General features: G+C 42.4%; 1 protein-coding gene and 1 pseudogene across 1 annotated transcript in view; one reads left to right on the forward strand and one right to left on the reverse strand.

Moving 5' to 3' along the window:
* TMEM132C (transmembrane protein 132C) overlaps positions 1-24,805 on the reverse strand; it is a 244,611-nt gene that overhangs the window by 210,631 nt on the left and 9,175 nt on the right. The gene's annotated exons all lie outside the window — the stretch shown is intronic.
* Positions 18,297-19,302, forward strand: LOC134369498 (small ribosomal subunit protein eS6-like; annotated as a pseudogene).

Below are 24,805 nucleotides of genomic sequence, written 5' to 3' on the forward strand. Positions count from 1 at the left end.
AAAAAATGAGATGAGATAAAAGGGGTTGGAGTCTGGCTTTCCTACAGCCAGAGGAACTCGACAGTATGGCAGGTAGGACCCTTTTCATGATTTTATCTATGATAAAGTTTAGTTTTTGTACAAATATTTAGCTTTTATACCTCACGTTACAATCAATTCTGGGGAAAAAAAAAAAACAGAAATAAACACATTAGAACTGCAAGAGAAAACAATTACTATTCAAATAGGAAACTAAAAAGTCCGATTGTGATATTTTTTCTGCAGGGATCACTGTAGTTGCCCACTGTGAGTTGTCTTTTCTTTGGATTGTTGATGCATCCACCATGCTCTGCTCTGAGTCCCACCTTTCAGAGTCTCCCCCAAGGAAGTAGCTATGAGGCTAACATGTGATGCCCAGTTCTAGGATTTCATGGTAGAGAGAATTCTCAGTGCCTTCTGATGAATGAGAACTTCATTTGAGAAGCTTCATACGCTAAAAGCCATTCACTTGGCAAATTATTACTGACCACCTACTGTGTGTCAGGCACCTCTCGAGAAACTGGAGAAGCAAGAGGAACAGAATTCAGTCCCTGACCATAGGATGTGACAGGCCAAAATGGACTCAGAGGAGAAATCAGAACATATTCTACGAAGTCATCAACTACATTTCTGGGGAAATGAGGGAGGGTCTCCCATCAAGATTGGCACTTCCAAGGTGATGGGAGTCTTTGGAGAGTTTTAAGTAGAAGGAGTCAATACTTTCTGATTTGTGTCGTACAAGCATCTCTCTGGCTGCTGGGAAGAGAAGGGATTATGGAATGCAGTGGAAGCCAGAAGAATAACCGGTGATGCCTTGGTTCCAGGCAAGTGATGATGGAGTCTCAGTGGAGGGATAGTGAGTGTGGGGAGGTGAGGAGCAGGACGTGCTCTGCGAGAGTCACCAGAACTCGCTGGGGGACAAAAGGGGAGACAACAGGTCTGAGTCCCGGGCATGGGCCTGAGCAGCTGGGCCGACAGTGCAGCATTTGCTAGATGGAGGATGCTCGGTGTAATGCTTTATTGCCGAGCTTTCTTCTGTGGGATGGGGTTGGCAGTGGAGTGTGTGGGCAATGGCCTGAGAGTTTTCTTGGTCTATATGTTTTGAGATGAATAGCAGATACCCAAATGGAAATATCAAGTGTGAGGCTGGATCTATGAGACAGAAATAGAGAGGAGGGCTTAAACATTTCTACCATGTGGTAAATAAAATATAATCTACTTATCTGGGTCCGCCTGCTTTTCCAGTCTTCTTTCCTATCTCCCTCGCTTTCACTTTCAACACTGCAGCCACAGTTATCTTTCTGTCCTTGACTATGCCAAGCCTGTTCCTACCTCAGGGCCTTTGCACTTGCTATTCTTGCCACCTGGTTCATCCTCCCCTCAGCTCCACATGACCTTGATCCCTGCTGTCATTCAATTCTGCTCAAATATCACTTGCTCAGGAAGAACTGTTCCAACAATGCAATCAAAAATAACAACTCTCTCAATCCTGCTTTTCTTTTCTTTATTGGTATCTGAAATTATCTTATGTCCATATTTGTTTTTTTATTTATTGTGCACTTTTTGATACCGAAATGTATGCTCCAAGGAGAAAGGATCGTCCGACTGTCTTATTCACAGACATGCTATTAGAGCTTGTGACACATACTAGGTGCTCAATAAATCAGCGTTAAATAATACAAAGGTTTATATAATTATCACAGGTACTTTTCTTTGCTTTTAAATATAGACCACTGTATTTATTTCTGCTTTTACAAAAACAGATGCAAAGGAGAAGCTGTATTTACTAGCAGAACTCCAAGGAGGTTAGATTGCAGAGTGAAGAGCCACCTTCTACTAAACATGCAGGGAATGAGTCAGATGCTCAAAATCTGATTGTATTTGCCATTTGACAGTGCACTTAAGAGGCAGCAGAAACCTTTGAGGTGCAGAATGAGGTCTCATCCAAACAGTGCTGAACTCTGAGAAGGCTTTTAATGATCAGGCCCTAGGCCAGGAATTACGCTGTCCCTGGAGGATGGAGTTCAGAAAGCTGGGCCTTGGGAAGTGAAGCAAAACAGAGATGGAAGCCTCCTTTAGGGCTTTGATGCAGAGTGACAGGCCACTAGCACATATTATCACCTCTGAATGAATCCCAGAAGAATTTCCTCTGGGTGGGCATAGGCCCATGGGTCCTGGCTTTGTGAGCAATGGGTGGGCTGGATTTCAGGCCCCAACAGCCCCTCACTGAGCCTACTAGAGCAGTGAGCTACCTGCACGACTGTGCACAGCCGCCCTGGGGAGCGAAGAGGGAGCTCCCAAAATGAGGGGCGATGAACACTTCACTTTCTAGGGGTCTCAGACCGACAGTCTTCAGGCCAAATCCTTTTCCCAGAACATTTTATTTTTCTTTCTTTTTTGGGGGGAGGTGGGGAGGGTGGGATGACGTACATAGAGATTTTAAATAACTCAAAGTATTTTAAAATATCTTTTGACGGGGCATGTGTTCACTTATCAATTGTCTATAGATCCCACTCCTGCTCCTGGTTGACGACAATCCCCCCAGCGCACAATCTTATGTTCCTTGTCTGGTTTCTTGTGGCACCTGACTGAAGAGAACCAGACACGTAGGAAAAGATTTTAGAATGTCAACTGCCTCTTTTCTCCCCTCTTCTAATTAACAGCTGCCTGAAGCAAACTTTCTGAGGTGAAACTTACACACAGAAATGATAAATGGATTTTTAATTTGGGTCACTGACAAGGTTAGCAATAGAACTATATTATTGAGTTTCTTTTTTTTTTTTCAAAACATGCCTTCATTAACTTTCTTTTAAAACACAGTACAAAGAAGTCCCAGGCTTTTGATGAATCTACTTCCTCTTCCTAGCTACTCATTTTTAAATTGAGTAATCCCCGCTGGCTCGAGCCATCAGAAGCCAGGACTGCCCCTGACCCGCTGTCCTTTTGCTTTGGTAAGGTCTCCAGCAAGTGCACCCTCCAGTGGGTTGCTAAGCTGTGTAAATCTCCAGCAGCAAGGGCCTAAGACCTACTGGTGATTGAATAGACCTAGAGCGGAGTTCAGGGGGGTCAGTAACAAGTGTGTCTGTGAAATTCCCTGATGAAGTGTGGGCCTGCAAACTCACATTATTTGACCAACATCTGCTGCCTTGGCTTGTCCAGCATCCATTCTCTCTTTTTCTGTTGATGAATACTCTCTCGGGTAGTCATTACCATTGCCATTTGATGTGCCTCAGCTGGGACTGAGCCACTCTCTTGCTTGGGGGAACAGGGGAGTTGGAGAGGGACAATACTCAAGTCATGTAAAATGATTCACAGTGATTGGTTCAAGAACAGTTGCATGACCCAACTTGGGCCACTGAGAAGCAGCCCCAGGATTTTGACTTGAACAAGTGGACTTACTATGTTGAGAGGATATCCATCTGAACTTGCTGGTAACCACCTGGATACTCTGTGGGGGTGGGGGGAGGCTGCCTAAGAATGAAGCCATCATAGAAGAAAGCAGGGGTGAGAGATCAACATAAAGACTGTCAGTGTACCAATGACACAGTCTTTGGCCTTGATCCCGCCATGCCTGAAGTTGTACTACCCTTAGACTTTTCAGTTATATGAGCCACTATTTCCTTTTTTTTTTCCTCACAAGTCATCATGTCAACATGGGTATCTGCACCCAGCCCCCACATGTTGTGTCTCTATTTCCTTGGCTTTTATCACAACCCGCTATTTATAAACACCAATAAAATGGAGGTCATGTTTGCTCATCACCCACGGAATGAGATCTTATATTTCTGCTTTGCTGATTAAAATGACTGGATGGTGAAAAATCTGCTTCCCCTAGCAATGTAATTAGGAGGCACCATCTCAGGAACACGTTCACGTTCACATAACGTATCTCAGTGGGAGAGAGTTCGTCTCTCTCACCATGAATAAGTCTGCTCCTATCTTTCCTACTTACTGGTTCCCTTGTCATTTCGGGTGACCAAAATGCAGCCTTGATGGGGCAGGTGCCCATAATCCCATCCCAAACCCAAGCAGAGGTGGCTGGACCACAAAGCATGACCTCGCCTCCTTCCCCTCTGTTTTTCTGAAATGAGCCGCCTCCACTATGCGGTGAGAGCCCGGCTCTGGAGTGAACCTGAATTCAGGTGGCAGACCTAGTCACCGAAGACCCAGTTAATTGGATTTGACAGCCATGATTTATTTACTGAGCAGTTCTTTGCTTCAAGCCATAATCACTCCAAAGACTCATCTTATTTCAAGCTTGCTTGAAGTACTAAAAATCCAGATTTTTCTGAACACTCTGTAGTCAAAGTAGCGGGGGGGGGGGAGAGAAGAAACCACAAAGAACATTTAAAAAATCGTAGTTATATGGCCTCAAGTTTCTACCTATCACAGTTAATTGGGTTGGTTTTGTGGACATGAGGAGGAAGAAAAGTAGCTTGCACAGTTCTGACTCTACTGCTCTTATAAGTAAACCCCACCTTTTCCCTGCCTCACAGACAATTTTGAAAGAGGACAGGGATCAGTGCCTTCTCACAAAAGACTGGAGACCCCCATCTCCTTTGTCAGCCTGTCTGAAGGACCCAGGGCAGGTGAGACGTCAGAACTCAAGCACGTGCCAGAAGCCAGTGCCTTTGAATATCTATTTGTACGCAAACCTCTTCTTGAATATATCTGCTAACCATTGGCTTGATTATCCTGCTTTGGGGTAGGGTTTGTTTATGGGCATAAATATATTGTAATAAATAGGGCTAAAAATCACATGGGCTATTTTCTCTGAAAGGCAAGCCATAAAGTTCCCAGTTTTCCTCCTCTCTCCCTTAATCCAGTTGGTACTTAAACTGCGAAGCTATTAGAATACATGTGAAATCTAAAGCCCTGCTTCACACATGCCCCAGTGCAAATTGAGAGCCATGTCCATTCCTGAATCTGCTGATGGTGAAAGGAATGGGATTATCCTTAGACCAGTTGTGGCAGTTTTAAGATATGTCCCCAAATTCTTTGACACTCTGTCATCCAGAGTTAGGGTCTAAGTTCTCTCTCTGTGAATCTGGATGAGCTTGGAACAGCTTCAACAGAAAGGATGCCTGTAAATTCCAAGGCAAGGTCCAAGAAAGATCTCCTAGAGTGCTTGTTCTGAGGGAAGCCATCTGCCACATAAGAAATCTGACTACCCAAGCCTGCCATATTGCAGAGGTCATGTCTAGGGCTGCCACTGACAGTCCAGCTGAGCTTCCAGCCAACAGTCAGTGTCAACTCCCAACCTATGAGTGCACCATCTTGGAGATCCTGACAAGTAAGTCTCTCAGATAACTTCAGCCTACATCTGTGTGAGCAACCCCAAGTGATAACTGCTCCGCAAAGCCCTGTCCCACAAAATCATAAGCAAAACTAAATGGTCATTTTAAGCTTCTAAATTTCAGGGTAATTTGTACACAACAATAGTAATCAGAAAACCAGGTACATCAACTTCTAGAGCTGGGAGAGGGCTCAGCATTCCCTGAGGATAAGTTAGAAAGAGTAAATGCGTGGACCTGAACTTAATCCAGAACCTGTTAAGACAGAAGAAATAGGATCTGGGTAGGCAACCAGGAGTACTTTCCACAACTTTGAAAAATTCAATTCACTAACCTCCAATGAATTAATATGTGGAAGGTACTAATATAGCGCCTGGCATATAATAAGGACTGATAAATGAGAGTTATTTCTATTATTATCTATCTGTGAATGTACTCAAAACTTTTCTCTGTATCCTCCCAAGGAGTTCACAAGTAAAATTTGGTTGTCTTATCTACTTCCCTGTTGATCTAGATGGGAAAAAGATATGCAGAGGGAAAGATGCATAAATCTTCCTTTCAAATAAAAAGGGTCCATATAGCTAGATCTTTTTCAGCTAAGTCTTTTGTCTCCCCGTCTCTACTTCCTGACCTGTAGTCTCCACACTTAGGCATGGCAGCATCTCCCCACACTGGGATTTTTATCAAGCTTAGGTGCTGAGGTGTTGAATCTTGCCATCCTCATCTCTCTATCTCTCTTGCTTTCTGAAGGTCAATGAGCCAGTTCTCCTCACTTTCCTTCTTCTTCTCTTGATACCACCCCAGCCCCTGAGGCCACCCCCTCCCCCAGCATACACACAACCAGATGAGTTATCCAGTTTTCCCCAAATGCTTCTGGTTTGCTGCTAGTTCCAGAAGGTAGATGGTAGTGGATTTTCACCAAAGGTGGCTGCAGCCATCATTCCCATGGTTCGTGCCTGATTGCCACCTGGTCTGTCACTCCTTCCATCAGGAGTCAGATGTCCCCTATCTTGGATTCTGGACTGGTTCAGTGACTATGCTGAGCCCAGCAGCTCCTGCATTTGTTTTCCTGAAGCCCTGACTTGCCATGTCCAGAAACCCAGGGACAATGTTGGTGAAACCACATGAAGGAGAGAAGCTGTAGAGGGTGAAAAACTACATGGAGAGGGAAGCCCCAACAACCCAGCCATCCCAGTTAGAGACCAGACATGGGTGAGGCCATTGTAGGTCCTCCTGCCTAAATTGCAGGTGCTTTCTCCTCCAGTTATTATTTTTTGAACAAGAGGTGCTATGGGTCAAATGTGTCCCTGAGAGTTCATGTGTTGGAAACTTGACCCCCATTCTAACCCTGTTAAGAGGTTGAGAAATCTAATGATAGTATTTGAAAGGTGAGGCCTTTAAGAGGTGATGGGATTGTGAAGACTGTGTCCTGGTGAATGGATTGATCCATCCATGGAATAATGCACATGGTCCTGATGACTTTATAAGGAGGGCAAGTGAGTAGGTTAGCTCTCTTTTGCTTAGCCTATTCTTGCCATGTGACACTCTGAATTGATGTAGAGGGTCACTACCAGGAAAAAGACCCTCCTCAGATGTGCTCCCTGGACCCTGGACTTCCCAGCCTCCAAAACTGTAAGAAATAAATTTTATTTTTTAATAAAGTGCCCAGTTTCAGGTATTCTTTTATAAGCAGTATAAGCAGACTGATACAGGAGGTGTTTGTGAGCAGCTCACTGGAACAGCCCTGTGTGTATCCCCATCAAATCTTTCTATGTCCGTGTACTACCACTTCTATAACTTACTTATTTTATTTTATTTTATTTTTTTATAATTTGCCTTTTTTACTTATAAATTTACTAGAAAATAAAACTTTATATTACCATCAAGAATAGAAAATGGAAAATTTCTGTTACTTCATAAAAATGGATAAATTCATGATAAATGCATGATTATGATCATTTAAAGATATTTGCCCATGAACAACCAGCAATGCCCAAACCTTACTCCAGAAACATTGCCCTAAGTGCACTTGTGAAAACTGTCTGCTCTTCTACTCTGTGTCCTCCTCTCTTTTGCAAATAATTTCTGGATGTAAGACTTGCTAAATAATACTTAAATTTTAATATTTGTTCTTTGTACTTATTGTATTTTTCACTGAGTTTATTTTATTGACTAAAACTTGCCTACCCAAAAAGTGTAAGCTTCATTAGTTCCCTTTTTGTTTGTCTGTTCTGCTCACTCGTGAGCCCCTCGTATGTAAAGATTACACTTAGTAGGTGCTTAATAAATATTTATTGACTAAAGAAATGAATGAATAAAATAATGATTTGTGACTCAAAGCCTCTAACTCACCTCACCCATCTAGAGTAATGTGTTTGATCATAAAGACTCTCCTGGCAATTTATTTTTCGTAAATCAATATTGTTGGTACAGACCTGACGTAAAATGCTTACTTCCCTTCACAGTTTAGTCAGTGTTGCAATACATTTTTGATGGTGTATTTATTTTCTGCCAAGTAACAATAGGTCTCATGAAAAATTGGTAGCCTCAAATGTTGGAATGTACGAGAAAGAATAATGTGTTGATTAATCAACCTCAAAAAACATGCAGCCCTCTTTCCCACAGGCAGAGAATTGTACAAATTAAAAAGGATGAGAAGGATCAATTTTCTAGGAATCAGAAAGCAAAGGGGGCCTGAGAAAAATTCTCCCTTTTTTCATTAATCATTTTATCTTGCCTTCCTCTGATGCTCAAGGACAGAAAATGCCAGTATATAAACATAATACTTTTTTTTTTTCCTCATTTTTTCCAAAGGGGATAACACCTTAGTAGCCAGGCATCTATGCTTTTTGCAAAAGTAAACATCAAGTAACCTAAATCTCTGATACCAATCTTTCAATGGAGCTTTCACCCTCTGACTAGAGAGCCACAAATGAAAAACTTTGAATCCATTTTTGCTTTCAATAAAAATCTTGTTTAACAGCATCATGAATATTCATGCTTTCGGCTTACTTCCAAATAAAAACAAGAGAAGCTAAATGAAACAAGAAAAAGTGGTTCACTCAGCTGCACAAAGGTTTGAAGGACAAGATTTTTATGTTTTAAGGCATGTGCATCTGTTAAAAAAAAAAAAAGAAAGAAAGAAAAGAAGAAAAAAACCCCAACGCTTTATTAAGAGATTATTATCAGAGCATAGAAAGGACGAGCATCTACATCAGCATTTCTTAAAATTTAGTTATTCCCTTATTCACTTGCAATATTTGCCATATTTTTCTGTAAACTAAACTCAATCTAACTCACCATTTAAAAAAAAAATAGCCTCAGTATCTGTCTATGTCATCAATAGTTTGATAAAGCTAAGCATATTTTTTCTTGTACATATTCAAACAAATTGTAATTAGCAAGTAAGTGTGTCTAAGAAGTAACTAAAATTGGTGTATCACCAATGTCCATCATGCTTTCCATATTTTTGGAAAGAATTATCTACCTTAACGTATGGTATTTTACTGGTCTTTAATCTTCATACAAAAGTCATTGATGGCTGATCCCTATCTGCTGAGGGGCTGAGCGAAAAACACAGGGTGACTGATCCCAAAAGCTCATCCTTTCATGAGACTCCAGCTGTAAAGTGAGTTGGTTGCATGCTCCCATTTATTTTTGACATGAAACACACAGAAGTTAGAGGTTCAAGGTCAGGCTTTTGAATGCTTCCTGTTATCTGATATGGTAGACATTAGCTACATGTGGCTCTCTAAATTAAAATTAATAAGTTAAATGAAATTAAAAATTTATTTCTTCCATTACATTAGCCACATTTCAAATGATCGATAGTTACCTGTGGCAAGTGGCTACTTATACTAGATAGCAGAGGTATAGACCATTTCCAAAATCATACAAAGTTCTCCTGACCAGTTTCTGCTACAGAAAACATAGTACAAACTTTCCACACCACTGGGCTACTTTTAGTAATTTACTTGTGAAATTCAGCATCCCACATCCCTCTACAGGCAGGCTGGGATCTTCAAATCTTCAAAGGCATTGTGGATATTTCACAGGAAAACTCTGGCATCTACTGAATTATTAAACTTGACTTCATTTTCCAGTAAGTTGCCTCATTTCTGCTTCTGTGTGTCAAATACACTTTCGCCCCTGGCAAAGAGTTTCATACGGAAACTTCCAGTCACTTCACCAGGAAGCAGCAGTTTTATTTACCTGAATCACTGAATAGCTAAGAAGACACCTGTCGTAGAATTCCTGCTATTTTTGAGACAATGAGATTATTTACAGCATTGTAATTTTGTACTCTGATGGGTGACACTGTTATACATACATAGCAAAGCCCTGATAAGACTGCATCTCCACATGTTACATATTGGAAAACTATTATTTCTTCCTCCATGGTGGAATCACGATAACATCAAACAAGAATGAGGTTTCACCTTGCCTTCTGTCCACATGGAGAAGTCATCCTAATAAACTGTGAACAGACCCAAAGCATAGCCTAATAAGAAGTTATTGGGCCTACTTGTTGCTAGCAGTGGAAGAGGTTAACACAATTAACTTAATGAAGCCAAAGTCTTAAGCACTGAAATACTAAAGTAGAGACTGTAAACAAAAATGTCTCCAGGGATCAGGAAAGTAATTTAAGTAAGAGAAGCGGCCTTGTCTGGGAGGTACCATTGGGAGTGCTGAAGGCTATGACGAAGCAGAGAACTAAAGCCCCCCAAAGAAGCCACTAGTTGGCTCCAAATTCTTGGAGCAGAAAAATGGGCTCATTTTTTTTTTTTAGCTCTTTAGATTTTTAAATAGAAAACAGAAAAATGGATTCTTAAATAAAATGTCTTAATTTTTAAAATACTATAGAGGTCCAACAAAACACTTCCTCAAGCCACCGGACTTTTACCCATGTAGTAAGCAAAGTTTTTAAAAAATTAGTTAATAAAAGAGAAACAAAGTGTAATTTCATGTTCAGGTTATTGTTTGTGGTAGATTACAAAACTGAGCACATTTTTCCTTCCTTGCATCCAAGTCCCTTAGTGATGTGACTCTGAAGTTCCTCTCGTTAGGAAGTAGAATCTGTTTCCCCATCCTTGAACTTGGGATGGCCTTGCATGTATTATGACCAAGAGAAGGTGGCTAAGGCAATGTTATGCTCATTCCGATGCAGGTTCTTGGTTCTTTTCTTTTTCCTAGAGCCCTGGGACTTCCATGTAAACATTTCCAGGTGAGCCTGTGTGTCCCTGAGGCCAGGTCATCCCAGCTGACAGCCAGGTGACCCCAGCAGCAGAGCTGCCTAGCTGCTGGACAGTTGATCTCAGGCACATGAGCAAACCAGCCAAGATCAGAACTATCCAACTGTGCACATCACAAATGACAGACTCATAGAATTAAAAGTTAAGCAAAAAGTTGTTCTGTGCCCCTCATTTTCAGGATGGTTCGTTATGCAAAAACCTATATAATAGTTCAGTAGCTACACCATTACAATTCAAATCCCAGCTCCATTGGGTGCCACGTGATTTTGGAAAAATGACATAACCTTGAGAGCCTCAATTTTGTCCTCTGTATTCTAAGGATAATAATAGTAATACTATCTACTTCATAGGACTTATGAAAGGATATATTGAGATAGTATAATCTATGTGAGGCATTTAAAATGGAGCCAGACACATAGCAAGTTCTTGATTATACCCTAACAATGTTGTTGTCTTCAGCACAGGCTTTTAAATAGACCTCCAGTCAATTTTCATCAGTGACATCTAAAAAAAAGTCAATTTTACCAACTTTAACACTCAGCAGGATACTTGCTTCAGAAATCGGTAGGATGTAGTGGGCTTGTTTTAGGGGTTATATTTGTATGGTTTTACAAAAGTGATTAATGCCACTCATCTAGGGTGTGTCAAAGTTGACTCTTACTTGCTGAAAAGTCCATTTGCTCAGTTTGCAGGAATTCATTGAGCCCATTGGTAAGTTGAAATTGCCATAGTGGGAGTATTTATACCAGAGAAATCGGCAAACACTATGAATAAGGGCTGTCTTTTCTTCCCCTCCCTGGAGAGCTGGTGATTAAACATTTACCAGCACACCTTTGCATGTGTCCCTTATGTACTACTCAAGGCAGCAAGTGTGGTCCTTCTTTAATAAACATTTGTTTTAGGATGCCAGCATCCATTTTCTTCCCTAGTGGCACCAATTCCTGTGAGGGAATTGTCTCTTGCCTGTTGCCTGAAATCTTGGTGAGAGAGTCATTCTAAAGGGCTGACAGTGGAAAGAGCCATATATTCGCTTGCCTCTGCCCCAGGACAGCCATGGATGGTCCATGACCAAGCTCAGCCAAGTGGATGTTTCATCCCAGGGGGTATAACTACTGAGCAAAAGCACACAAGGGCAGGAGGGACAGTGGTGGTCATTTGTCACAGCAGGAACAGCCCTAGCTTTCCAAAACTGCCCTGGTCCCACTCCCTGCACACACTTCCCAATACCCTCCTGTGATTTCTCTTCTGTTTAGGTCGCCTGTACCAGTGGCTGTTGCTTGCAATCAACGGCCACGAGAGAGAGATCTCGACATAGGATTGGGAGACATTTCTCCTAATTCTGTGCCTCGTTCCTTGCACCTTCATATCCTACAGGCTCTGTACTCATATAGACAGGCAGTGAAGGAACTGTTTTTTAGACAACAGTAGGGCAATCAGTCCTCAGAGGCAAAGTATGAAGGTATTATCAGTCCTTTTAGTCTTAAAAAGGGCCATTTCTTATTACATCACTTCTTAAGTCAGGACTGGAGGCAGCTCGGAGAGCTCGAATTACCCCAGCCCTCCTGAAGCACAGGCACCATACCTAATACAACAGGAGATGTGAAGCAGTCAGGGACAAAGACAGCCTCAGAATTTAGAAGTCCACAGAGCTAATCTACTTAAAGCGCTGACCCATGCTGTTTCCTTTTATGGCTACTGTTGAGTTCAGTAAATAGAGGTTTGCTAAATAGTTAGTTAAATGAATGAGATGGGGAAACTTAGATGCCTTGGGGAAAATGGAAGAAAGGGCCACTCATGATCTGGAAAGTCTGGTATTTCTAAATGTGTGGTCTCTGGAGTCAGGTGCTAGACTTTCTTATTGAGGATGGGATGCTTGGGTTTCACTGGCTCGTGGACATCCTGCCTCCCAGTTGTGAGATCCAGCATTGGTCTGCAGCTCGCTCACACAAAAGGCTAGCATGCCAGTCAGAATCCCTCAAGGCCTGGGATCCAGAATGTCTTCATTCTGAGACTTGAGCTCAGCAATCAAGGACCGCCTCAGAAGGTGAGCTCTTCCCCACGTGCCCTGCCCTGTGTGTCTGATTTCTCCAGAATTGCTGCTGACTTCACCCCAGCAGTAGGCAGGACCATGCATTGCACCTGTTGAAAACGGGGCTACCTTAACATATCTGAGAAGGCCAGTGATGTGGACCAAAGGTCTACATTGGACCATACACAATCTCACACAGTCCTCCTCTGCTTCCTACTTTTCATAGTTTTAGGAAAAAAAAAAAAAACCCAACAAAAAAGACATGGAGGAAAATGCAGCATTATGAAGTTGTCAGTGGCTCTGATGATGACAGAGATTAATTCTTTCACATTCATTATGACTCAATTACTGTGGTTCTTGGGTGTTTTGTGGCCTCTCCTTTCACATTCGACAAACGGGCTTGGCTGCGTGACTGAAGACAGAACACTGGAGAAGTCAGCGTACAATCCCCAGGGGGAGCCTTTTAATCACCATTTACTCCATCATGGAGAGTTCATTCATATTCCACACAGAATTTTCAGCAAGTGCCAGCACACTGCGAGAGATGCTCTCCCTGGCGGTTTTGTAAACACCATGTAATCCGGGTGAGCCTTTCACAAATCAGCCCGGCAATGTTTCTCAGCAGCAGCCACATGGACGCTCACCAGTCACAGCAGGGACAGACCCCAGTGCCAGGGCAGGAGCTTCTAGCTCCTTCTGCTTCATGGAGCTGCTGGCCTCTTGGCTGGACCCAGGAGCACCCAGGACCAAGGCTTAGCACCTTAAGTGACGATAGCTCCAGTGACATGGCACATGGGGCTGCACCTGCCTAGTGTTTACCAAGGGCTGTGAAAGTGCCTTGTGAAACTGCGAAGACAACAGTAAAGAGGTCATAGAACACAACCAAAGAGATAAAATGAGAAGGAAAAAGAGGCCCCATGAATCTTACAAATTGCACCCTTCTCTTTTAATATTTCTTCAATTCAATTCGAATGTGCACACTGCTGAATGGTTTGAGTTAGACGGCCAAGATGATAGCAATCTGGAGGCAAGAAAAAAAGTTGTAGGTGTTTTTTTTAGGTAACATTTTTTTTTTAACTTTTCTTATGCAAAAAAAGAAAGAAAGAAAGTCAACAATTTCCATAGGAACAGGCCTATTACCTTCTTCTTTGGAAACAGTTCAATTATTAAGGCCTAAGCAGCAATGCCAAGTGACTGAATTTCAGAATTTTGTATGAGGCATTTCCAGATACAGGTAACTTTTAATTATTTTTTCAGTAATGCTCTTGGTGGCTTCAATTACCATCAAGGGAGCGAGAACTTGATATAATGGCCTTAAAGCCTCTATACAGTTTTAAAACATCTTCCTTTTAGTCTCCCTAATCTCTGTTAGATTGAAAAATAGGATTTCCTAATGAATTATTTGGTCTTGACTTAAGACCACTTCCTAATGGTCGTTCCTCACAGAGCTAATTGCAGGAACCACATTTTAAGTGCAATAGAGGAGGGAATAAAGAGAGAAACTCATCGAATACTGTCTGTGCCAAGGGGTGGGACCATGCCAGGACTGCTCAGTCTTTACTCCAAACAAACAGGGAAGATATTTATTGCCACCATTTTCAGCCAAGGGAGAATCAAAATTATTTCTTTCTAGAAGAGTCAGCTGCTTGAATGGGGTCCAACTTGAGACCACAGTCTAAGGTTCTGCCTGCATTAGCTTACAAATCCCTTCCTAAGCATTTCCCAATATGACTGTAATGACAAAATAATCTGAAAATTCACTTATTTCATTACCAGTCTGTTCCCTCCCTGCCTGCAACCACCAAGGGCATCTTTACAGAACTATAGCAGCTCCCTGTGTAGTCATATGATCACCCTGGTCCACACCCTAGCTGCCCATTAATATCTGATCCCCATTAATAAGTGGCCATGAACCTGTGGCCTGAGAAGAAGCACCTTGTGCTGCTGCAGGTGTTACAAAGGCAAAGTAATAGCTAAGAATGAAGCACAGAGGAGTATTTTCGAGTTTGCACATCTGTGCAAGGTAGTGCAAAGATGATAAATGACATGAGATTGATACAGAGAGAATCCCACAGAGAACTTGAAGAGGAGCGTGCTCCCATCTGTCCTGAAGGAAGGTTAACAAGGACAGAAGCAATGGGAGCTGAGTCCTAAATAACAAGAAGGAGCCCACTTTGCGAAGATAGAGGAAAGAGCACTCTGGGCAGCAGGAGCTGCAAGTGCAAATGCCCCGAGGCAGGAATAAGCTTTTGCATGTTGCAACAGGAAATAAGCGAGGCTTTCGCACAGCTAGTGTAAGGAAGAGAGATAAGAAATGAGGTTGGAGAAGCAGGCAAGCCTGAGGCTGTGAATCTCAGCTTTGATTGTTCACCAGAATCATCTGGAGAGAGATTTTAGAATCCTGGTAATATCCAGGTGCATCCCCAGAGATTCTGATTTAATTGGATTAGAGTAAGGTTCAGGCATTAGTATTTTTTCTCCAAAATTTTTTTTTCAAAAAAATTATAAAACTATAGAAAACTTAAAAGAATAGTGTTATAAAAGCTTGTGTAATCTCCAGCTAATTTTACAAACTTTAAAATATTGCCATATATGCTTTTACTGCTTTCTCTCTCTCCCATTTTTTCCTGAGCTGTTGGAAAAAAAGGAAGCAGGCACCAAAACACTGCAGTCCTGAATACTCCACATGCATCTCCTAGAAACGAGAAACTTCTCCTATAACTACAGTGACATAATCACACCCAAGATATTTCAACAACATTAACAACATCATTTAATATATAGTTCATAGTCAAATTTTCCCCATTTCCAGGGCCAGGGGAGAGGGAAATGAGAAATAATTGTTTCATGGGCCTGGGGTTTGCTTTTGGGGTGATGAAAATGGATTAGAACTACATAGACATGGTGGATGTATAATATCATGAATGTACTAAATGCCACTGAATTTTTCTCTTTAAAATGGTTAATTTTATGTCATGTGAATTTCACCTCAATAAAAAATAATCCCCAATTGTTTCAAATCAGTTTTTGAATCCAGAATCATTATTACATTTGTTATCATGCTTCTTTAGTTTCTCTTAATCTACAGAGTGCCCCCCCCCCCATTTTTTGTTTTTTCAAGACATTAACGTTATTGAAGTGTCCAGGCCAGTTTTCCTTAGAGAATAATCCACACTCTGGATTTCTATGATTAGATTCAGGTTAAACATGTGTAGCAAGAACAGAAGCCACAGGAAGGAGAATAAATCAAAAGTGAACAGAAATTCTTACTCTGGGGGAGAGGAAGTGAGGGGTGATGGGGTAAAATAGATAGAGAAGGGACTGAGATTTCAGGATCTTGAAGCCAGATCCCCCTTTGCAGATGGGAGGACTGAGGCCCAGGAAATGTGACTCCCAGAACCACCTAAGACTGATGAGCCTGGCTGTAAACCTCTAGCATAACCCCATTTGGCAAAGGGCAGGAGCGTAGGTTGCTTAGGTCAAGCCTCAAACACTAGTCCTTGGAAATATGCCCCTACTGTCACCATACATCTGCTGTTTCACAGCTACTGAGAAGATGCTACCTGGCAATGAGCTCATCTGTGTGCAGGTGACTGCAGGTGACACTAAGTATCATGGCATGGCTCCAAGTCTCCCCTACTTGTGCAGAGCCAAGGTCCCTTTGCTGGAAGTATATCTTAGGATGTTAATTTTAGTGGAAGACTACAGGTTTAGAAGTAGCTGTGCTTTTAGCAGTGAAACCAACTGTTTACCAAGCCATCACCTTGAAAGGAGCCATGAGTGACTTGAGGGGAAATGAAGAAACACCACTGGACAGGCAGTAGCCAGAATTTGCTTTAATCACACAAGCAAGCAGGGCCAGGCAGGTAACATGTGAGTGAAGTGAACTGGGACTAGTCCGAGGCACCAGATGCAGGTGCCCTGGCTGAGGAGGGCAGCCACTACTCAGCTCCAGGCACTTGTTGCTGTGCATAATTGTTGACCTGGTATTGCTAGAACCACTGAGTTTTCAAGAGAAGTTGAATGCCTAACTTTCTATGTGAAATCTCTTCTTTTTTAAATAAAGTATTAGCAAACTAGGGTAAAGTATTAGCAACTAGGTTGGGCATTTGTCTTGCTTTTTGGATATCAAGCATCACATTTGGGGAATGGTCTTTTTATGAGCATCATCTTCATAAGAAAGAAGCCACAAACTCACTTTCTCAGACTCCTTTGCAGCTAGAGTGAAGTCATATGACCAGGTCTCCACCAATCAGATCCAGCCATGAGAGAGACTGATTTAGAAGAGAATGAAAAGGTGTATTCCCTGGCAAAAAGGGAACATTATTTAGGAGGGCAGCAGAGATGTGGCCTGGCATCCAGTGCTCAATGCTGATGGTGACAGCTGCAAGGCCTCGTTCAGGGGCTGTGGCATGGGGCCTTCTCTGAAAATGTCCCCAAATGGTTTTGGCCATTACTCTGGGCTTTGGAGTTCCTAACGCTAACTCTGTTTTTCATGAACATTTTGTGAACAACCTATATGCTCTACCATATGAATTTTCTGCCCAAGCCAGCCACAGCGGATTCTTTCGTTTGAAACTAATAACTACAGCTAAAAGAGCAACTCATTCATTTTATTTTTAAAGCCTTCAGAGGCCAAATAAAACACGACTGTGACACTGATTTGGACAGAAGGCTGTTGATTGTGACCTGTGAGTTGGAGTCAGAGCCTGTTACCAACATGGAAAGCCCAGGATGGGAGAATGAAAGGGATATCCCTTGAGCACAACAATTCTTTCAGATTGTGGTTATCCCTAAAGATCTCAGAAGAAAGCACCAGCAGACAATTCCTCTCTTCAAACAATACCTTTAAAGAAAAGAGAAACCCAAAAGCTCTAATGTTGTTTTGCAATTTGTGGTGCAACATACTCTATGAAACAGCCAAACATTCCCCCAGGGAGCTGGGATGGGAAATGATCCCTTAAAGGGTACAATCTCATATGACTGCTCTTCAAAGCTGCTCACAGACTGCTGGGAGCATCACAAGAATCATCCATTCTGCTGCATCATCTGCTCCTCCTGTCTACACTGCCTGCTTCCTCTTACCCCTTAGGGTAAGCTGTCAAATTCAATCTTGCCCTCCCCTGGATTCCCTTTCCCCTCCAGTCAGCTATGGAGAGCAAAGATGAAAATACTGCTTGGGAGAGAGGGCCTCTGGGTCCCCAGATGGCCTGGAGTAGGGTATGCTCAGAACCGACAACTGAATCATTGCTCCATTCTGCTGAGGAAAAAAAAAAAAAAAAAAAGGTTCTTCTTCACAATTTTCTGGAAGTTCCTAAGCTATAAAGTACCAAATGAAATGACTACAGAAGTGCGTCCACCAAAACCCTATCAAGCACTAGCCAATTTCTTTTCTTGGACAATAAGTTTTAACAGGCACAGATGTCATTCTACAAACTTAGAGTTTGCCCCTCTTCCATCACCAATAATTGAACTAATTTCTCTTTCAGGACATTATTTCAAAAAAGGGTAAAACTCAGTGAGTTGACACTATACCCTGTGGCAGGAACTGCTTATTCCCTACCTAACACACATCCCACCTTCTTTCTGGCTAACTGGCTCCCAGTGTTGTCTGGGCAGCAAGTGCTCAGCCTCAAAGAATGCACAAGAAGTAACTTGTGGATTTGTTTTCTTGGTGTTGTGGAGGCCACTAGCCATTTTAGGATGAAGATGAACACCTCTTTCTTAGCCACTGGTGGCTACAACTCATTGAAGCAGATGATGAATGAAAACTCTGTACCTTTTATGAAAAGCATATGGGCACAGAAGTTGCTGCTGACACTCTGGGTGAAGTGTGGAAGGGTGTTGGGGTCTGAATCAGTGGCGAGAGCAACCAGCAAGGCTTCCCCATGAAGGAGGGTATCTTGACCTTGTCCACCTGCTACTGAGTGAAGGGCAAGCCTAGTATAGACAAAGCAGAACTGAAGAAAACAAAGGAAAATCTGTTTGGGGTTGCAATGTGGATCCCAATCTGACTGTTCTCAATTAGGTTATTTAAAAATAAATAAATAAAAAGGTGAGGAGAAATGCAGAATATGAAAATAAGAAATACGGAGAGACAGAAAGCAGACTGGTGGCTTCCAGGGAGCTTGGGGATGGGGGAGAGGCAGGTAACTGCTTCATGGCATGTGATTCCCTTTTGGGATGATTAAAACATTTGGGGACTAGGGAGGAGTAGTAGTGGTTGCACAATATTTTGGATGTACTAAACGCTACTGCATTTTCCACTTTAAAATGGTTAATTTATGTTATGAGAATTTCACCTGAATAAAAAAGGAGGGGTGTGAAGGATATTCCTTAACTGACTGATACTATTTTGCCTTGTTGCCCAGTGCCTAAAAGAGCTAGCAGAATCTGCAAACTTTGCACTCCCCTCTCCCCGGCTCCAAAAAAATAATTTCCATCAGTGTGTTTTGAGAGAGCCCCTGCACAAAGAAGATAAGCAACCAAGAACCAAAGTGCCCAAGATTCAGCGTTTTATTACTCCATTTTTCTTAGAACACAGTCAGTGTACTGCTCTGAAAAAACAAGATGCTTAGAAAAATTCAAAGAAACCACAGAATATGCTAAGGCTTTGGCCGAGAGAATGCAGGGGGCCAAAGGAAAATGTCAGGAACAGATTGCCAAGAGATGGATGCTGTCTTCTAAGTCTGAGTCCAGTCAAAAATAAGATTTTCTAAAAGAAACGAATATACAATATCAGATATTCTTTTAAAAAGGGAAGAAAAGAAATAACTTATGATGGCATGGTCTCTTTTTCCCCTGTGCCAGAGATGCTCGAAGGGTGCTCACAGGACCTAGTTCTAGGCTATGTAAAGGGAAGTCTGTTTCCAGTCTTGTGGGCAAGATTTTCTTCCCTGAAGAGGCAGGTGCACATAAGGAAATAGCCCTTTATTTTCCATCTTGTCCCCTTTGCTTCCTGCATGGGCCATGTGCAGGTGGTGAGTTTATCTTTACAGTGGTGGCAATCTTCTTGTGAGCTGTGGGGCATCATGGGTAAGTACTGAGAAGGCAGTGGAGCATGAATGGGAAGATCCCAAGTTCATGATGGAATGGAATGGGCAGCTCATGCCCAGGCTCCTTGTTCAGTAAACGATATGCTTATATTATATGACTGGGGTTCTCAAAGTTGGATTCCTGGACTATCACCAGCAGCAGCAGCACTTGGTCTGTTAGTTTCCTAGGGCTGCCAGAACAAAGTGCCACACACTGGGTGGCATGCACTGTCTCAAGTGCACTGAAGTGCACTGTCTCACAGCTCTGGAGACCGAGATGAAGGTATTGGCAGAGTTGGTTCCTTCTGAGGGCTTCTGGGGGTTTGCTGTTAATCTTCATCATTCTCAGTCTCTGCCTTCATCTTCGTTGGTTTAGGGGCCCACAGAACTCCTTATAACCTTCTCTTAATTATATCTGCAATGACTCTATTACCAAATAAGATCACAGAAAGTTACTGGGGTTTGAGACTTCAAGATATGAATTTTGGGGAACACAATTCAACCCCATAATATCTGGGAAATTGATGGAAATAAAAATTCCCTGATCCCATTCTACATTTTCTGGGTCTGAAACTCTAAGAGTGGGACCCAGCGATTTTTATTCTAGAAAGCCCTCCAGGTGATTCTGTTGTCCAGTGGTGTCAAGTTAGAATCACTGTTTGAAGCTCCTATAGGTTGAGAGCTGTTAACTGCAGCTGAAAGCATTCTAGCTGATGAACTCCCATCCCGAGGGGGCATCGGTATTCTGGAGGGTTGGGGGTGAGTGGAGGTATCTAGCCCTTGTGGCATTGAGTCACCCTGGCATCTGCTAGCTCTCTGTGTTGCTAGACAAGAACATACGTCCTAAAGGAATATTCTTAAGTCAACAGAGGTACTTCACAGGAAGTCCATTGATGTGCCGTCTTTATTCTGTTGCTGATAACAAAGTCAGCATTCTTAATTGTTTCTGTGTCCTTTCATACAGCACTGAAAACATGGGAAATTGCATGGGGCTAAGGCCTTTTTGCCTAGACATCTCACAACCATTTCCACCCTACTGCTCTTTCCTACCATGCTGGACACAGGAGAACTCTGAAATCTTGTTTGAGCTCTACGACTTATCCAGAGACAAAGAGGAATCCACTGCTTTCTCATTTTTCAAACTTCTCAGGGATTTCTTTCAGAGATCAAGGAACGTTTTAGGGTCCTGCCAACATTGAACTCCTTCCAATCCCCATCTGACACTCTTTTTACTTTATCCTCAGTTTATAGTAACTTTAATTTTTTTGGAGTAAGAACAAACCTGATAATTTTCCACATTTTTTGCTCAATTTAAAAGTTGAGTGTTATTGGGAAAACAGGAAATGGTCAGGGCCCCTCAGATGTTCAGAATCTTACTGAGCATTTGATGTAAATATGCACGCGCTCCCAGGTGTTCCGTGGTTATTGTCTAATGTAATTGCACGTGTGCACCCAGGTGTCCTGGGTTATGGAGTTAAGTATAAAGGACTAGTGGCTCTAATCCACAGTGCCATCCACCCCGGGATGCCCTTCAGGGGTGGGGGTGGGGTGGGCATGGGGAAGCTGTTGCTGCAAGCTGTTGGTGCTAGTGTTCCCTGGACCCTCCGTGAGGCTGCTGCCACCACCAGACCTGTATGTTGCTGGACATGTAAGCTGCTGCTGCCGTTGCTGAGGACTGAGCTCGTGTCTGCCAATGGCTCCAGGGATCTTTCCCAATTACCTAGTGTGGACCTGCGTGTGATGGATCTGGTGACCCAGCCTGGCATGTGAGGGGTCTGGTGACCCAGTCTGTACAACAGGTTTGAAAGGTCCGAGCCCTAGCCCTGATGATACAAATGGAAACTTAGTACATTTTGGCTTTAGTTATGAAGTGTCTAGCCATACAATTAGTATAGCTATGGCCCTAACCAGACAACTGGTGTAGTCATGTAGCTTCACATGTTAAAAAGATAAACTGAGGCACAACAAAACTTTAGAGAGTTTATTTCAGCAAACAATGATCCATAAATTGGCTAGCTCCAAACCAGAAGTGGTTTGGAAGCTCCACCAAGGGAATGCGAGGGAGAAACTTTTACATGATGAACACAGAAGTGAAGCAGAGAAAATATTGATTGGTTGCAGTTATACAGTTGGCTTATTTGGTCTATCCCATTGGAAAGTCCCTAGCTATACAATTATAAGTTTATTGGCTGCTTCTGATAGGTTGGGCTTATATTCTGTTTTTCTTTAATATATGCATATACAAGAAATGGCTCAAGTTAAGTTTTGCTTATGTTTGTAAGTCAAGAAAGGTTTAGGTCACTTGAGAGGCCTAACTGGCTTTGTCTGCTCAGGGATTCTTCAGGGCAAGTCTTCATCTGAATTTACTTTAAGAAGGGTTTTGCTCTCTTGTTCACCATTTGTGCTATGATATTTCATTCCTTATGGACATCAGTATAAGATGCTTGCTTTATGGCCTGAACCTTAGGAAGGACTATGGCATAATAAGAAGCACAGTGGAATGAAAATATCACTTATTATATCAAAATATTATCCCCAGCAGAAGGTGGGCTGATGGATAGTTAAATGCCCATAGTAAGGTTACTAGAAATGTGGTGGGGGAAAAGAACTAGTCTCCTGAACTCTTTAGAGAATTTGTAGCCCATGTGGTTACTCAGAAGGGGGCTGAGACGTTCCCCAGAACCCTGGAGCCAACATCACAGCCAAGTTAAAACAGCACCTTCCCACTGCCCATTTTGATGCAGCCGCCATGTGTGATTCTCCTCTCCCTACTGTGCATTTCAGGATAGCGTAGTTGGATTTGTGAGCCCAACTCAATCTTTAGCTGCTCCATCTGAGAAACACACTGATCTATCAATTCTGAGAGCCAGTCACGTGCCTAAGCAGCCCGTTTCAGGAAGTGCTCATTAACAGCTAAAGAAATGAGTCGTAATTGAAGTGTGATCCTCTTTGTACCGATGTGATATCAAGGATGGGCTCCGTCTTTGAATACACCTCTCTGATGTTATCAAAGCCCTTTCTTCTTGTTATTTTTTAAGAGAAGGGATATCAAGGTATACTTATTATAAAGTATAAACTAACTAGCAAGTATAAACCACTTGCTCTTTGGTAAACATGAAAACTGGCCTTGATTTCAAAGGCTTATTGCCATATTATCTGCAGCCAACATCTGGGAGAAACATTTCAAAGAAACAAAGCTCTGTACATCACCAGGCAAGGCTGTTATGTTCCCAACAGACAGCTCTTATCACATTTCCATGGGTACATTCACGATTCACCGAGAATCACAGTAGGCTTTTAAGCCTGAGAAACAATTGCTTATAACTTATGGTTGTAGTGAGCTACCTGGTAATCAACCATTTGTTCACCTCAAGGTTTCTTAATCTCAGCTATTAATTGGCATTTAGAGATCAAATATTCTTTGTGGGGATAAGTAGGGAGGCTATGCATTGTAGGGTATCTAGCATCACCCTGGTCTCTACCCACTAGATGCTAATAACACCTTCCTCCCCAATTTGAACAACCAAAATAGTCTCCAGACACTGCCAAATATCCTTGGGGAAGTGAGGGTAAAACTCTTCTCTGGTTGAGAACCCTGATTTGCCTCAATGAAAGCAATGGCGTCCCTCCTCCCAAAGAATGTAGATACTGCTGCAGAGATGAGAGTTTATCAGTTAGAATACATTCAGCTGCAATTACCAGTGCTCAGTTGAGAGCAGGTGTAATGTACTAAGTTCAAGAAAAATACATGTAATAATAAAAATAATAGCAAAGTTAATATTTATTAAGTGCTTAATACGTACCACACGTATGTTAAAATTCTATCTTATTTAAGTCTCACAATAACCCCATAAGTAGGTACAATTATTACTGTCCCTATATAGGAACCGAGGCATGGAAAGGTTGAGAAACTTGTCCTGGTTGCGCAGCTAGCAAACTGGGTGCAGGCTTTGACCTCCACAATCCATCTCTGGAGCGTGCTCATGCACATGTAAGCTACAGCTGTGGTGGACATCCACTGCTATTTCCTGCCCAGAACACAGTCCTCTTTCTTCCAGTACCTGTACCTCAATTTTCTTTTTGTCAACCCATCCTGTCTACACTTGTAATCAACATGTTTTTGGTGGGATTAATCCACCACTCCCAGCTCTCAGGGTAGCCTGGCGAATAAGCTTGTTTAAATTTGCTGGTCATGATAAATGGATTAGAGATGCATATGTGTCCCAAGCCAAGCCAAGACAACTCCATTCCTGGATGTTTATTGGTCCTATCATAAAAGAGAAGTCTACTTTAAATCCTAAGTGTGGTACAAGCTAGGTACCACTGAAGGGCACAGTGACGAGAGCTAGCAGGAGAATGACAGCAACGTATATGAAAGGGAGCTGGGTGATGGAGTGAGAGACATCAAATCCCAGAGATGTCATTCAAGCCCTGATGCATTTGTACCTAAATCAGTTATAGGAAAAATAAAATCCTTTTTTTTTTTTTTTCAGCTTAAGTCCCTTTGAATAGCAATCAAAATAAGCTTGACCAACACACTTCTCATTCTTAGAGCCTCTGCTTCCTCATCTGTAGAATGGGTCATTGAGAGGATTGCATGGCACATTATGGGTGAATGACTTGCCAGATCCAACCAGCAGTCCCAGAAGGAGCCAGGATTTTGACTCTAAGAACCAATAGGTCCCATCCCTGCAGCACTGGGTAAAAACAGCTGAAAAGATGTGTCTTCCTTTATTTTGTTACAGTAAATTTTATTTTTAAAGATTCCTCTGGAACACTCAAAAAAAGAGGAAGCCTTCTTCAGGAACGCATGTCCACAGTAATTGTAATATAAGAGCAAAATGATACTGCTAGTATTTTAGGGAAAAGTGAAGTATGGTCCCTGCTTCTGCACATTGTCCCCGACAGGTGTTTCCATCTGAGTGATAGCCACATCCGGGTGTGAGGATCTGGGTTTTTCCAGCAGGATGCTCACAAGGTAACATGACAGAGGAAGAAAGTCCTGGTTGACTTAAGTTAACTTAAGGTAGCAGGGTCAGGACTTGAGAACATGGATCCCTCCCTGGAGGAGTCCAGTCCTGGGGCCAGTGAGGCAGCCGGGACTGGGGAGTGGCCGGAACTGGGCCTAAGATCCACAGCCCAGATCCCTTTTCCCTGCCATCCCCTTCTATGCTACAC

Source organism: Cynocephalus volans, chromosome 2 (genome assembly GCF_027409185.1).
Source record: "Cynocephalus volans isolate mCynVol1 chromosome 2, mCynVol1.pri, whole genome shotgun sequence".
In the NCBI taxonomy this organism is placed as follows: Eukaryota; Metazoa; Chordata; class Mammalia; order Dermoptera; family Cynocephalidae; genus Cynocephalus; species Cynocephalus volans.